We start from the raw sequence: 13773 nt of genomic DNA on the forward strand, positions 1-13773 counted from the left end.
ATCACCAGGGCCAGATGGGATTACGCTAGAGTTTTATCGAGAATTTGTGGACCTGATGATGCCACAGTTGGTGTCGATGATATCTGTGGACTTCGATCGTGCGTTCGACAGGATAAACCATGACTTCTTGGCGTCAGTCATGAGCTGAATGGAGATTCCACCTGTTTTCATCTCCATCGTTATGAGGCTGATACGAGGGGCTACATCGAAGGTGATTGTAAACGGTCGGGAAGCGGGCTCGATTCCTATTAACAGCTCCGTCCGACAAGGGCGCCCACTCTCCATGATGCTGTTTGCGATAGCGCTTGAGCCGCTGATGTGTGTTATGAGGCGCTCACTTACTGGGATAGCGCTTAATGAGAACTCTTTCGTTTGTCGCGCATATGCGGACGACCTGATCCTTCTTGTCAGATCAGGTCATGAAGTGCGTCAGGCTGTTGAACATCTAGACTCTTACGGGACGGCAACAGGCAGTGTCGTTAACATGACGAAATCCAAAATTATGCACATTGGACGGGGTGTGGAAGACATACCGGGACCGTTTCAGACGGTGGAATCGCTGAGATATCTGGGGATCACATTTACCCGTTCACTACGGAGGTCAGCGGCGGCGAGTTCTCGGCGGCTTCTGCAGAATGTTCGTCTGGCGATACGCAACAACTCACTGAGAGCCTTTGACATGATCCAGCGTGTGGCATACACTAACGTTCACATAGCGTCACGACTGCCCCATTTAGCGCAGATCCTGCCAATACCGAAGGGTATTGCAGACCGCCTCATGGCTGCCTTTGGTTACTATGTTAGTACTGGGATGTTATTTAAGATCAAATATGACACGTTAACGCTACAGTTCCGGAACGGTGGCCTCAACCTCACAGACGTGCGAAACAAAGCTCTGGCGGTTTACATGCGAGCGATGATACGAAATTGGCAACAAAGAAAGCACACCGTAACGTCAGCTCTGATAGAAGTACTTGTTCCGCCTTCGTACGAACCCCCTATTGCGGTGGGCAATATTTCGCCTTCTCTTGCACACATTGCCTCATTTCTTGTTGATTACAGTTATGTTCACCTGAAAGTACCTTCGACGAGGATACCCACGACTCGGGAAATCTATAGGTGCTTGATGGATCACCATGCCCGCGACATAATGGAATTCAAATACCCGTCGAGAACGTGGAACCACATTTGGTATGCAGTGCATATACCATTACTGTCAACAGCAGTGAGATCGATGTGGTATATTCTTATAAACCGTAAACTTGTGACCAGGAGTCGATTACACACAATTCATATGGTCGATTCTCCTCTTTACACAAACTGTGGACTGTTAGCAACGGAAGAACATGGTTTAGTGTGTGGCGCAGCGAGGGACGTCTGGATACTGACGCGTCGAATACTGGCCTTCCTTCGGCGCACTAACTACACAGAAATCACATCGGATGTACTTTTTCTACCGGACAAAACCTTTTTTCCCAAACAAAAGACGTATGCGGTCCATTGGATCTCTGGACATGCGACGAAATATTTGTATTCGTACGATATTAAGTCCGTGATGGATTATTGGATGTATTTACAAGAACAACACGAGCTCATACGGAGTCATACGAAATACAGGACTTTTAGGAAGTGTTTTTCACAATCCGCCCGACAGTTGGGGTGCCCCAGAACTGAGAAGACTCCTGCAGCAGAACGACTGGAGGCAGTACCGCGAGGTTCAGTTATACTGGCATATAGCACACTGAGAAGAAAACTGGCCCCTACCTGGTCGACGCAGGAGAAATACATGCCGCCCACAAAGGCAGAAATGGTCAAGATTATATGGCTTTCTGCCAGATTTATGATGCGACACCGTGTGCTGCAGGGATTGTGATGCAGATGATAACTTCATTTTCACTCCCGCCCGTGACTAGGATTGTCATTTACTTTATTCCTGTTACAGAAAAAAAGGGCGGCCTTTACGTTGATTTTATGGTTTCCAAATTGTTTTTGCTTTGTTTTTGCTGTCTCGATCCTTTTCTTAGCCCTAGGATAGCACAATTGTACGAATAAAGATTGTTTGTTTACCCTGCCTTCCTGTTCCCAAAAAAATAAATAAATAACTTGTGGCGAGAACCCACGTTTGGCCGTGGGAATGTGTAACACTTTTAAAATATGGTTTCTAAATGTCTGTCTTAGAATTATATAGGTAGTCTGAAATCTTCCTGCCGGCCGCGGTGGTCTAGCGGTTCTAGGCGCTCAGTCCGGAACCGCGCGACCGCTACGGTCGCAGGTTCGAATCCTGCCTCGGGCATGGATGTGTGTGATGTCCTTAGGTTAGTTAGGTTTAAGTAGTTCTAAGTTCTAGGGGACTTATGACCACAGATGTTGAGTCCCATAGTGCTCAGAGCCATTTTTGAAATCTTCCGGTGGTCCCAGATCTCTTCGATGCATACAGTCTTCTTTGACTAATGTTAAAGTAAGTAATAGCGATGAGTAAATTATACTCTGGCAAACTGCTACCAGGCGGATTCTCCTTCCGTTCCTGTCCCGCATTTTCCTTCTCTTCCTTTAATAACTACCGAATTCCAATCATCTAACACAATTAAATTTTCACCATCCTTACGTACCTGAATAATTTCCAGTCGCCGGCCGGTGTGGCCGTGCTGTTCTAGGCGCTTCAATCTGGAACCGCGTGACCGCTACGATCGCAGGTTCGAATCCTGCCTCGGGCATGGATGTGTGTGATGTCCTTAGGTTAGTTAGGTTTAAGTAGTTCTAAGTTTTAGGGGACTGATGACCACAGATGTTAATTCCCATAGTGCTCAGAGCCATTTGAACCAATTTCCAGTCTTTCACCATGGGTCCTTTCAATCTCTTTATGATCTGCGGGTCTAGTTGGCATATAAAGTACTTCGGTGGGTGTTGCCTTTGTGTCTATTTTGGCTACGATAATGCATTCAATACGCTGTTCATAGTAGCTTACGCACATTCCTATCATCTTGTTCAGTATGAAATCTGCCGGCCGGAGTGGCCGAGCGGTTCTAGGCGCTACAGTCTGGAGCCGCGCGACCGCTACGGTCGCGGGTTCGAATCCTGCCTCGACCATGGCTGTGTGTGATGTCCTTAGGTTAGTTAGGTTTAAGTAGTTCTAAGTTCTAGAGGACTGATGACCACTGCAGTTAAGTCCCATTGTGCTCAGAGCCATTTGAACCAGTATGAAATCTACTTCTGCATTACGCCAATTTCATTCTGGATTGATTACGCTGTACTCAACCGACCAGAAGGCCCGGTCTTCCTGCCGCCATAATTCACTATGTTTCACCCCAACCATTTCCCTTTTCATATCTTCTAACCTACCAACCCGATTAAAGGATCGAACATTGTACGCTCCTGTCTGTAAAATGACAGTTTGTTTTTGCTAATGTATGCCACAACCTGACTAGTGATAAGCTGGGCGAATACTTCCCGAGGCACGAAGGAATTCTCAGTTTGTCAATGGAAGTGACTGTGCTGGGTGGGATTGACGGTAAAAACTGCAGAGAAAAACCAAAGCCTGACAACAGTAAGCAGGTTCAAATTGACGTAGGTTACAGAAATGAAGATGCTCGCACAAGATGCACTAGCGTGAAGAGCTGCACGAAACCAGTCCTCGGACTGAAGACGACGACGACGACGACGACAACAACAACAACAACAGAGGGAATTCCTTGTGCAGTTCGGTTTGAGCCGCCGGCTGCGGCAGGGAGGAGGCGTCCTTGCAGCGCGGCGCGGCGCGGCGGCCACACGTGGGCTCAGGCGGAGTCGGCCGCTCCCGGAATGCGCACTCTGCACTCGCCGGCGCCGTTCAGGTTTCGCTGCGCAGCTCCAGCTCCAGCACGAATCGGCCCGGACACAGCATATGGCGGCGGGCCTCCGCCAGGCTTCCGCAAGGAAACGCCACCCTGCACTTTGCTGGCGAAGCTGGCCACTCGGTACTAGCCTGACAGACTGTTCTTCCGTGGCCGAAGTGCGCTTCAAAAGCGGTCTCCGTAAGTACCTTTAGAATATGCGCGTATTTCTCGGTTGACAAGACAATCATTCTCATTCGAATAACCTCTTCGTATGTGCTTTGCGAATGAAAGTAACGCACGTGCGTTCTTCACATTCCGTTGACGGGTGATAACTAGAATACTAGAGTACTTCGCTTACTTCGATTCCATTCATGCGAGGTACTTTTTCTGGTAACCCACCAAGCCGAGCTAAAGTTTTCCGAGTCCAAAACCGAACAAAGGAAATTGTTTGTGGTATTAAGAAAGTTCTACAGTGGTCTACTGCTCTCCTGAACTGAAGAGCCAAAGAAACTAGTACAACTGCCAAATATCGTGTAGGGTCCCGCGAGCACGCAGTAGTGGCGCAAGATGATATGTCATCGACTCCACTAATGTGTGAAGTAGCGCTGGATAAAACTGACACCATTAATCCTACAGGGCTGTCCATAAATCTGTAACAGAATGATCTCTTCTGAACAGTACGTTGCAAGGCATCCCAGGTATGCTCAATAATGTTGATGTCTGGGAAGTTCGGTGGCCAGCGGAAGTGTTTAAACTCGGAAGAGTGTTCCTGGAGCCACTCTGTAGCAATTCTGGACGTGTGGCGTGTGCTGCTGGAATTCCGAAAATCCGTCGGAATGCACAATGGACATGAACGGATGCAGGTTACGAGACAGGATGGTTACGTTCGTGTCACCTGTCAGAGTAGTATCAGGGGTCCCGTATCACACCAACTGCACACGCCCCGCACCGTTACAGACCCTCCACCAACTGGAACAGTCCTGTGCTGACATGCAGGGCCCATGGATTCATGAGGTTGTCTCCATACCGGTACACGTTCATCCGCTCGATACAATTTGAAACGAGACTCGTCCGACCAAGCAACATGTTTCAAGTCATCAACAGCCCAATGTCGGTGTTGACGTGCTCAGGCGAGGTGTAATGCTTTGTGTCTTGCAGTCATCAAGGCAACACGAGTTGGTCTTAGGCTCCGAAAGCCCATATTGATGATGTTTCGTTGAATGGTTCGCACGCTGCCACTTGTTGATGGCGCAGCATTGAAATCTGCAACAATTTGCGGAAGTGTTGCACTTCTGTCACGTTGAACGATTTTCTTCAGTCGTCCTTGGTCCCGTTCTTGCAAGATCTTATTCCGGCCGCAGATATAAATCCCCACCTCTGCGCTACCTCTGAGATGCTGTCCCCCTTCGCTCGTGCGGCTACCATAACACCACGTCCAAACTCGCTTAAATCTTGATAATCTGTCATTGTAGCAGCAGTAACCGGTCTAAAAACTCCGCCAGACACTTGTTGTTCAAATGGTTCAAATGGCTCTGAGCACTATGGGTCTCAACATCTGAGGTCATCAGTCCTGTAGAACTTAGAACTACTTAAACCTAACTAACCTAAGGACCTCACACACATCCATGCCCGAAGCAGGATTCGAACCTGCGACCGTAGCGGTCGCGCGGTTCCAGACTGAAGCGCCTAGAACCGCTCGGCCACATCGGCCGGCCACACGTATTGTCTTACATATGATTTCCCGACCGCACCGCCGTATTCTGCCTGTTTACATACAGGGTGTTTCAAAAATGACCGGTATATTTGAAACGGCAATAAAAACTAAACGAGCAGCGATAGAAATACACCGTTTGTTGCAATATGCTTGGGACAACAGTCCATTTTCAGGCGGACAAACTTTCGAAATTACAGTAGTTACAATTTTCAACAACAGATGGCGCTGCAAGTGATGTGAACGATATAGAAGACAACGCAGTCTGTGGGTGCGCCATTCTGTACGTCGTCTTTCTGCTGTAAGCGTGTGCTGTTCACAACGTGCAAGTGTGCTGTCGACAACATGGTTTATTCCTTAGAACAGAGGATTTTTCTGGTGTTGGAATTCCACCGCCTAGAACACAGTGTTGTTGCAACAAGACGAAGTTTTCAACGGAGGTTTAATGTAACCAAAGGACCGAAAAGCGATACAATAAAGGATCTGTTTGAAAAATTTCAACGGACTGGGAACGTGACGGATGAACGTGCTGGAAAGGTAGGGCGACCGCGTACGGCAACCACAGAGGGCAACGCGCAGCTAGTGCAGCAGGTGATCCGACAGCGGCCTCGGGTTTCCGTTCGCCGTGTTGCAGCTGCGGTCCAAATGACGCCAACGTCCACGTATCGTCTCATGCGCCAGAGTTTACACCTCTATCCCTCCCTGCCGCCGTTGGATAAGCAGCTGCAGCAGCAACTCGTATACTCCTAGCTCACTCATTTGTTACATAGTTTAATTCTTAATTTATTTGCGTGTTTTTGGTACTTGCATTGTTAAATTCATAAATTTCGGGCGTATTATAGTATTTGAGAGTTGTAGCATCGCGCTTTAGTACCTGAATAGTGTAAATTCGCGTAGTCGTCTGTCTTATGTTTTTGTTTTGAACGGCCAGTGTCGGTTGGTCACAGTCAGTGTGCTCCCTGCCGCCGTTGGATAAGCAGCTGCAGCAGCAAGTCGTATACTCCTAGCTCACTCATTTGTTACATAGTTTAATTCTTAATTTATTTGCGTGTTTTTGGTACTTGCGTTGTTAAATTCATAAATTTCGGGCGTATTATAGTATTTGAGAGTTGTAGCATCGCGTTTTAGTACCTGAATAGTGTAAATTCGCGTAGTCTCCTTCCGCCGCCGAGCAGTGTGTCAGCAGTGCACAAGTTACTGCATTTACTAGGCAATCTCGTATTTTAATAACCGCTTAAATTTTGTGTCGATTTGTTTGCGTTCTGTGTAGATTAGTTCAGACGTTCTTTGCACAAGTTTTTAGCATGGATAGGGACTGCAACTGCTGTGTTCGGATGCAGGCTGAGTTGGCATCCCTTCGCTCCCAGCTTCAGGCAGTGTTGGCTTCGGTCACACAGCTTGAGGCTGTTGCCAATGGGCATCACTGTGGGGGTCCGGATGGGAGTTTGTCGGGGACGGCCAGCTCGTCCCACGCATCCCCCGATCGGGCTACGACTGTGGTTGCCCGGGATACTGCCCGCATTGAGGCTGATCCCTCACCTGTGGTAGAGTGGGAGGTCGTCTCAAGGTGTGGCAGGGGGCGAAAGACATTCCGGAGGGCTGAACGGAAGGCCTCTCCAGTTTGTCTGACGAACCGGTTTCAGGCTCTGTCTCTGGCTGATACTCAGGCTGATACTGATCTTCGGCCTGACATGGCTGCCTGTCCTGTTCCAGAGGTTGCCCCTCAGTCTGCAAGATCCGGGCGGTCGCAGAGGGTGGGCTTACTGGTAGTTGGGAGCTCCAACGTCAGGCGCGTAATGGGGCCCCTTAGGGATATGGCAGCAAGGGAGGGGAAGAAGACCAAAGTGCACTCCGTGTGCATACCGGGGGGAGTCATTCCAGATGTGGAAAGGGTCCTTCCGGATGCCATGAAGGGTACAGGGTGCACCCATCTGCAGTTGGTCGCTCATGTCTGCACCAATGATGTGTGTCGCTATGGATCGGAGGAAATCCTCTCTGGCTTCCGGCGGCTATCTGATTTGGTGAAGACTGCCAGTCTCGCTAACGGGATGAAAGCAGAGCTCACCATCTGCAGCATCGTCGACAGGACTGACTGCGGACCTTTGGTACAGAGCCGAGTGGAGGGTCTGAATCAGAGGCTGAGACGGTTCTGCGACCTTGTGGGCTGCAGATTCCTCGACTTGCGCCATAGGGTGGTGGGGTTTCGGGTTCCGCTGGATAGGTCAGGAGTCCACTACACGCAACAAGCGGCTACACGGGTAGCAGGGGTTGTGTGGCGTGGGCTGGGCGGTTTTTTAGGTTAGATGGCCTCGGGCAAGTACAGAAAGGGCAACAGCCTCAACGGGTGCGGGGCAAAGTCAGAACATGCGGGGACCAAGCAGCAATCGGTATTGTAGTTGTAAACTGTCGAAGCTGCGTTGGTAAAGTACCGGAACTTCAAGCGCTGATAGAAAGCACTGAAGCTGAAATCGTTATAGGTACAGAAAGCTGGCTGAAGCCAGAGATAAATTCTGCCGAAATTTTTACAAAGGCACAGACGGTGTTTAGGAAGGATAGATTGCATGCAACCGGTGGTGGAGTGTTCGTCGCTGGTAGTAGTAGTTTATCCTGTAGTGAAGTAGAAGTGGATAGTTCCTGTGAATTATTATGGGTGGAGGTTACACTCAACAACCGAGCTAGGTTAATAATTGGCTCCTTTTACCGACCCCCCGACTCAGCAGCATTAGTGGCAGAACAACTGAGAGAAAATTTGGAATACATTTCACATAAATTTTCTCAGCATGTTATAGTCTTAGGTGGAGATTTCAATTTACCAGATATAGACTGGGACACTCAGATGTTTAGGACGGGTGGTAGGGACAGAGCATCGAGTGACATTATACTGAGTGCACTATCCGAAAATTACCTCGAGCAATTAAACAGAGAACCGACTCGTGGAGATAACATCTTGGACCTACTGGTAACAAACAGACCCGAACTTTTCGACTCTGTAAGTGCAGAACAGGGAATCAGTGATCATAAGGCCGTTGCAGCATCCCTGAATTTGGAAGTTAATAGGAATATAAAAAAAGGGCGGAAGGTTTATCTGTTTAGCAAGAGTAATAGAAGGCAGATTTCAGACTACCTAACAGATCAAAACGAAAATTTCTGTTCCGACACTGACAATGTTGAGTGTTTATGGAAAAAGTTCAAGGCAATCGTAAAATGCGTTTTAGACAGGTACGTGCCGAGTAAAACTGTGAGGGACGGGAAAAACCCACCGTGGTACAACAACAAAGTTAGGAAACTACTGCGAAAGCAAAGAGAGCTTCACTGCAAGTTTAAACGCAGCCAAAACCTCTCAGACAAACAGAAGCTAAACGATGTCAAAGTTAGCGTAAGGAGGGCTATGCGTGAAGCGTTCGGTGAATTCGAAAGTAAAATTCTATGTACCGACTTGACAGAAAATCCTAGGAAGTTCTGGTCTTACGTTAAATCAGTAAGTGGCTCGAAACAGCATATCCAGACACTCCGGGATGATGATGGCATTGAAACAGAGGATGACAAGCGTAAAGCTGAAATACTAAACACCTTTTTCCAAAGCTGTTTCACAGAGGAAGACCGCACTGCAGTTCCTTCTCTAAATCCTCGCACAATCGAAAAAATGGCTGACATCGAAATAAATGTCCAAGGAATAGAAAAGCAACTGGAATCACTCAACAGAGGAAAGTCCACTGGACCTGACGGGATACCAATTCGATTCTACACAGAGTACGCGAAAGAACTTGCCCCCCTTCTAACAGCCGTGTACCGCAAGTCTCTAGAGGAACGGAAGGTTCCAAATGATTGGAAAAGAGCACAGGTAGTCCCAGTCTTCAAGAAGGGTCGTCGAGCAGATGCGCAAAACTATAGACCTATATCTCTGACGTCGATCTGTTGTAGAATTTTAGAACATGTTTTTTGCTCGAATATCATGTCGTTTTTGGAAACTCAGAATCTACTATGTAGGAATCAACATGGATTCCGGAAACAGCGATCGTGTGAGACCCAACTCGCTTTATTTGTTCATGAGACCCAGAAAATATTAGATACAGGCTCCCAGGTAGATGCTATTTTTCTTGACTTCCGGAAGGCGTTCGATACAGTTCCGCACTGTCGCCTGATAAACAAAGTAAGAGCCTACGGAATATCAGACCAGCTGTGTGGCTGGATTGAAGAGTTTTTAGCAAACAGAACGCAGCATGTTGTTATCAACGGATAGACGTCTACAGACGTTAAAGTAACCTCTGGTGTGCCACAGGGGAGTGTTATGGGACCATTGCTTTTCACAATATATATAAATGACCTAGTAGATAGTGTCGGAAGTTCCATGCGGCTTTTCGCGGATGATGCTGTAGTATACAGAGAAGTTGCAGCATTAGAAAATTGTAGCGAAATGCAGGAAGATCTGCAGCGGATAGGCACTTGGTGCAGGGAGTGGCAACTGACCCTTAACATAGACAAATGTAATGTATTGCGAATACATAGAAAGAAGGATCCTTTATTGTATGATTATATGATAGCGGAACAAACACTGGTAGCAGTTACTTCTGTAAAATATCTGGGAGTATGCGTGCGGAACGATTTGAAGTGGAATGATCATATAAAATTAATTGTTGGTAAGGCGGGTACCAGGTTGAGATTCATTGGGAGAGTCCTTAGAAAATGTAGTCCATCAACAAAGGAGGTGGCTTACAAAACACTCGTTCGACCTATACTTGAGTATTGCTCATCAGTGTGGGATCCGTACCAGATCGGGTTGACGGAGGAGATAGAGAAGATTCAAAGAAGAGCGGCGCGTTTCGTCACAGGGTTATTTGGTAACCGTGATAGCGTTACGCAGATGTTTAACAAACTCAAGTGGCGGACTCTGCAAGAGAGGCGCTCTGCTTCGCGGTGTAGCTTGCTCGCCAGGTTTCGAGAGGGTGCGTTTCTGGATGAGGTATCGAATATATTGCTTCCCCCTACTTATACCTCCCGAGGAGATCACGAATGTAAAATTAGAGAGATTAGAGCGCGCACAGAGGCTTTCAGACAGTCGTTCTTCCCGCGAACCATACGCGACTGGAACAGGAAAGGGAGGTAATGACAGTGGCACGTAAAGTGCCCTCCGCCACACACCGTTGGGTGGCTTGCGGAGTATAAATGTAGATGTAGATGTAGATGTAAAATTCAAACGCGGCAACCCCTCAGCGCCGCTACCATTGCTGCACGAGAGACATTCGCTAACGATATAGTGCACAGGATTGATGACTGCGATATGCATGTGGGCAGCATTTGGTTTACTGACGAAGCTTATTTTTACCTGGACGGCTTCGTCAATAAACAGAACTGGCGCATATGGGGAACCGAAAAGCCCCATGTTGCAGTCCCATCGTCCCTGCATCCTCAAAAAGTACTGGTCTGGGCCGCCATTTCTTCCAAAGGAATCATTGGCCCATTTTTCAGATCCGAAACGATTACTGCATCACGCTATCTGGACATTCTTCGTGAATTTGTAGCGGTACAAACTGCATTAGACGACACTGCGAACACCTCGTGGTTTATGCAAGATGGTGCCCGGCCACATCGCACGGCCGACGTCTTTAATTTCCTGAATGAATATTTCGATGATCGTGTGATTGCTTTGGGCTATCCGAAACATACAGGAGGCGGCGTGGATTGGCCTCCCTATTCGCCAGACATGAACCCCTGTGACTTCTTTCTGTGGGGACACTTGAAAGACCAGGTGTACCGCCAGAATCCAGAAACAATTGAACAGCTGAAGCAGTACATCTCATCTGCATGGGAAGCCATTCCGCCAGACACGTTGTCAAAGGTTTCGGGTAATTTCATTCAGAGACTACGCCATATTATTGCTACGCATGGTGGATATGTGGAAAATATCGTACTATAGAGTTTCCCAGACCGCAGCGCCATCTGTTGTTGAAAATTGTAACTACTGTAATTTCGAAAGTTTGTCTGCCTGAAAATGTACTGTTGTCCCAAGCATATTGCAACAAACGGTGTATTTCTATCGCTGCTCGTTTAGTTTTTATTGCCGTTTCAAATATACCGGTCATTTTTGAAACACCCTGTATCTCCGTATCCGAATACGCACGATTGTACCAGTTCTTTGGCGCTTCACTGTATTTTCTCGATGGGTGGCGCTAAGCGATTTCAAAAAGTAGCCGAATGTCCGTACAGTGACACTACCCTGCGTTACATCATGCAATATAGATGTTACATCAAAAACCAGGATGAACTTTGGCGACGTTATTACAAGATATGTCCGAATAGGATCAAGATGCTGTCATTCTTTTCTCGGCTGCCGAAGGACAAACACCGGTGGACATCCATAGGAGAATGATGAGAAAGTGTGTGGAGCAGCGTGTCTGGCGGAAACGCCGTTGTGGACTGGTGCACCAAGCTGCGTGGTGGTCGCGAGTCGACACAAGACGCCAGTCGATCTGGGAGCTCAGCCTCGTCCATTTGCAAGGTTACAGGTTTCTCCATCACTGGGGAACGGTACTGCGCAGTGCTGGAGAAATTGCGGCGTGAAATGGTCGAAGCGTCCGGGAATATTGCGACAGGGGTTGCAGCTAGTTCACGCTTACGCACGTCCCCATAGCGCAGATCTCGTAACGAAAAGTTACGCCAACTCAAATGGGAGACAGTCGACCATCCGCCCTGTAGTCCTGATACCTCCCCATGCGCTTGCCACGCCTTCGGTCCCTTAAAAAGGCCTCGAAGGGTCGACGGTAGCTGTCAGACGAGGCAGCTACGGACTTCCTGTGGCGGCAGGTCGTGGCATTGTACCCAACGGATATATTCAACCTGCTGCGTCGGAGGGATGGTCGCCCCAATTCTCACGGCGATTTTGCCTGAGTGGCGTACCGATTCTGGACTGTACGGCCTTCGAACGGAAACTTTTTGATCGCTCCTTATAATAATATCAATAAGGGGAATCTTACGTGAGCAGTGAGTTCTGTACCTGTTCAGTACAGTAATGTGATCAATGTAAGTAACAGTCCAAACAGATTTTATGTTTGATGCTCCGTGACCAAAATAGCCTAAAAGTTATCGTATGTATCTCATAGTATTATACTCGCATATTTTATGACAATTTTGTTACTACCTCTCAAATGAAAATATGTTTCACATTATTTTGACTTATTCCACATGCACGAGGACCATTTAACTTAGCATATATGGAATGAATATTAGTATATCTCTCTTTCTTGTAAATATGTATTGTGTATCGTTGCTTTGTGGCGTTACACTGCTCTGCAGGTCGCCTTACTATGGCTCTTTCGAACAGAAAGCATAAATCATTGAATTTAAACGCTAAAAGAACCCATTGTACCGCGGCTCTGTATCTGCTGCCGTACCTCAACATGTCTCCACGGCATCTTTGGTACGATAAACAGGACATTACGTGTCTGCGTACTGATTACAAAAAATTAATAATTATGGACTAAATAATCTATATTTTTTGTATTTTGCCATATTTCAGTGATTCTCTCTTTTGAAGTTCAGCAAAAATGTCAGTTTGCTCTGTCGTTTTCAAAAAGTGTTAGATATAAATCCTTCTATCAAAACGCGAATCCGAAACATTGCATAAAATTTCCTTTTAAGCTCTCTGCCTTATAGAAGAGCCGCACTGACTTCATGTCTTTACAGGGCACCGAAGCCTGTTAATTGTATTGCCCTGGCAGCAAGGTAAGTAAACATTCTATACAAATAAACTTAATTGTACCAGTAGTATGCTATATTTTTGGAACGTCGTTGCTTTTGCTTACGAGTTAGATCGCTAATGAATGAAACTCTCTCCCCTGCCTCTCCTCTCTTACTCAGACACACGCGAGCGAATAACCACCACTATTGGCGCGGCCTCGCAGAACGTGCTTCCGTTGCCGTACGGCGGCCTCCTGCGCTGCACCCACCACCAGTCAGGCTCTGCACAGCTTCGACCAACGTTGGCGTACCCTGCAGTAAGCGATCCACCTTGCTCTCACGTATCCAGGACGTGCACCAATATTTACTGCAGCCTGCATCAATTTTATCTGTCTGTTTCCCTTCAAACACGGTTCGCAGGATCCGTACCCATTATAAAAATGGATTGAAGTATGCATATATGTATATACATGTCTTGCACATCTCCTCCTAAACCACAGGACCGATTTCAACCAAACTTGGCACACATGACATATACCGCCTGGGAAGAATCTCTGTGGGGGTGAGAACCACCTA

The sequence above is a fragment of the Schistocerca cancellata genome, chromosome 5, assembly GCF_023864275.1.
Source record: "Schistocerca cancellata isolate TAMUIC-IGC-003103 chromosome 5, iqSchCanc2.1, whole genome shotgun sequence".
In the NCBI taxonomy this organism is placed as follows: Eukaryota; Metazoa; Arthropoda; class Insecta; order Orthoptera; family Acrididae; genus Schistocerca; species Schistocerca cancellata.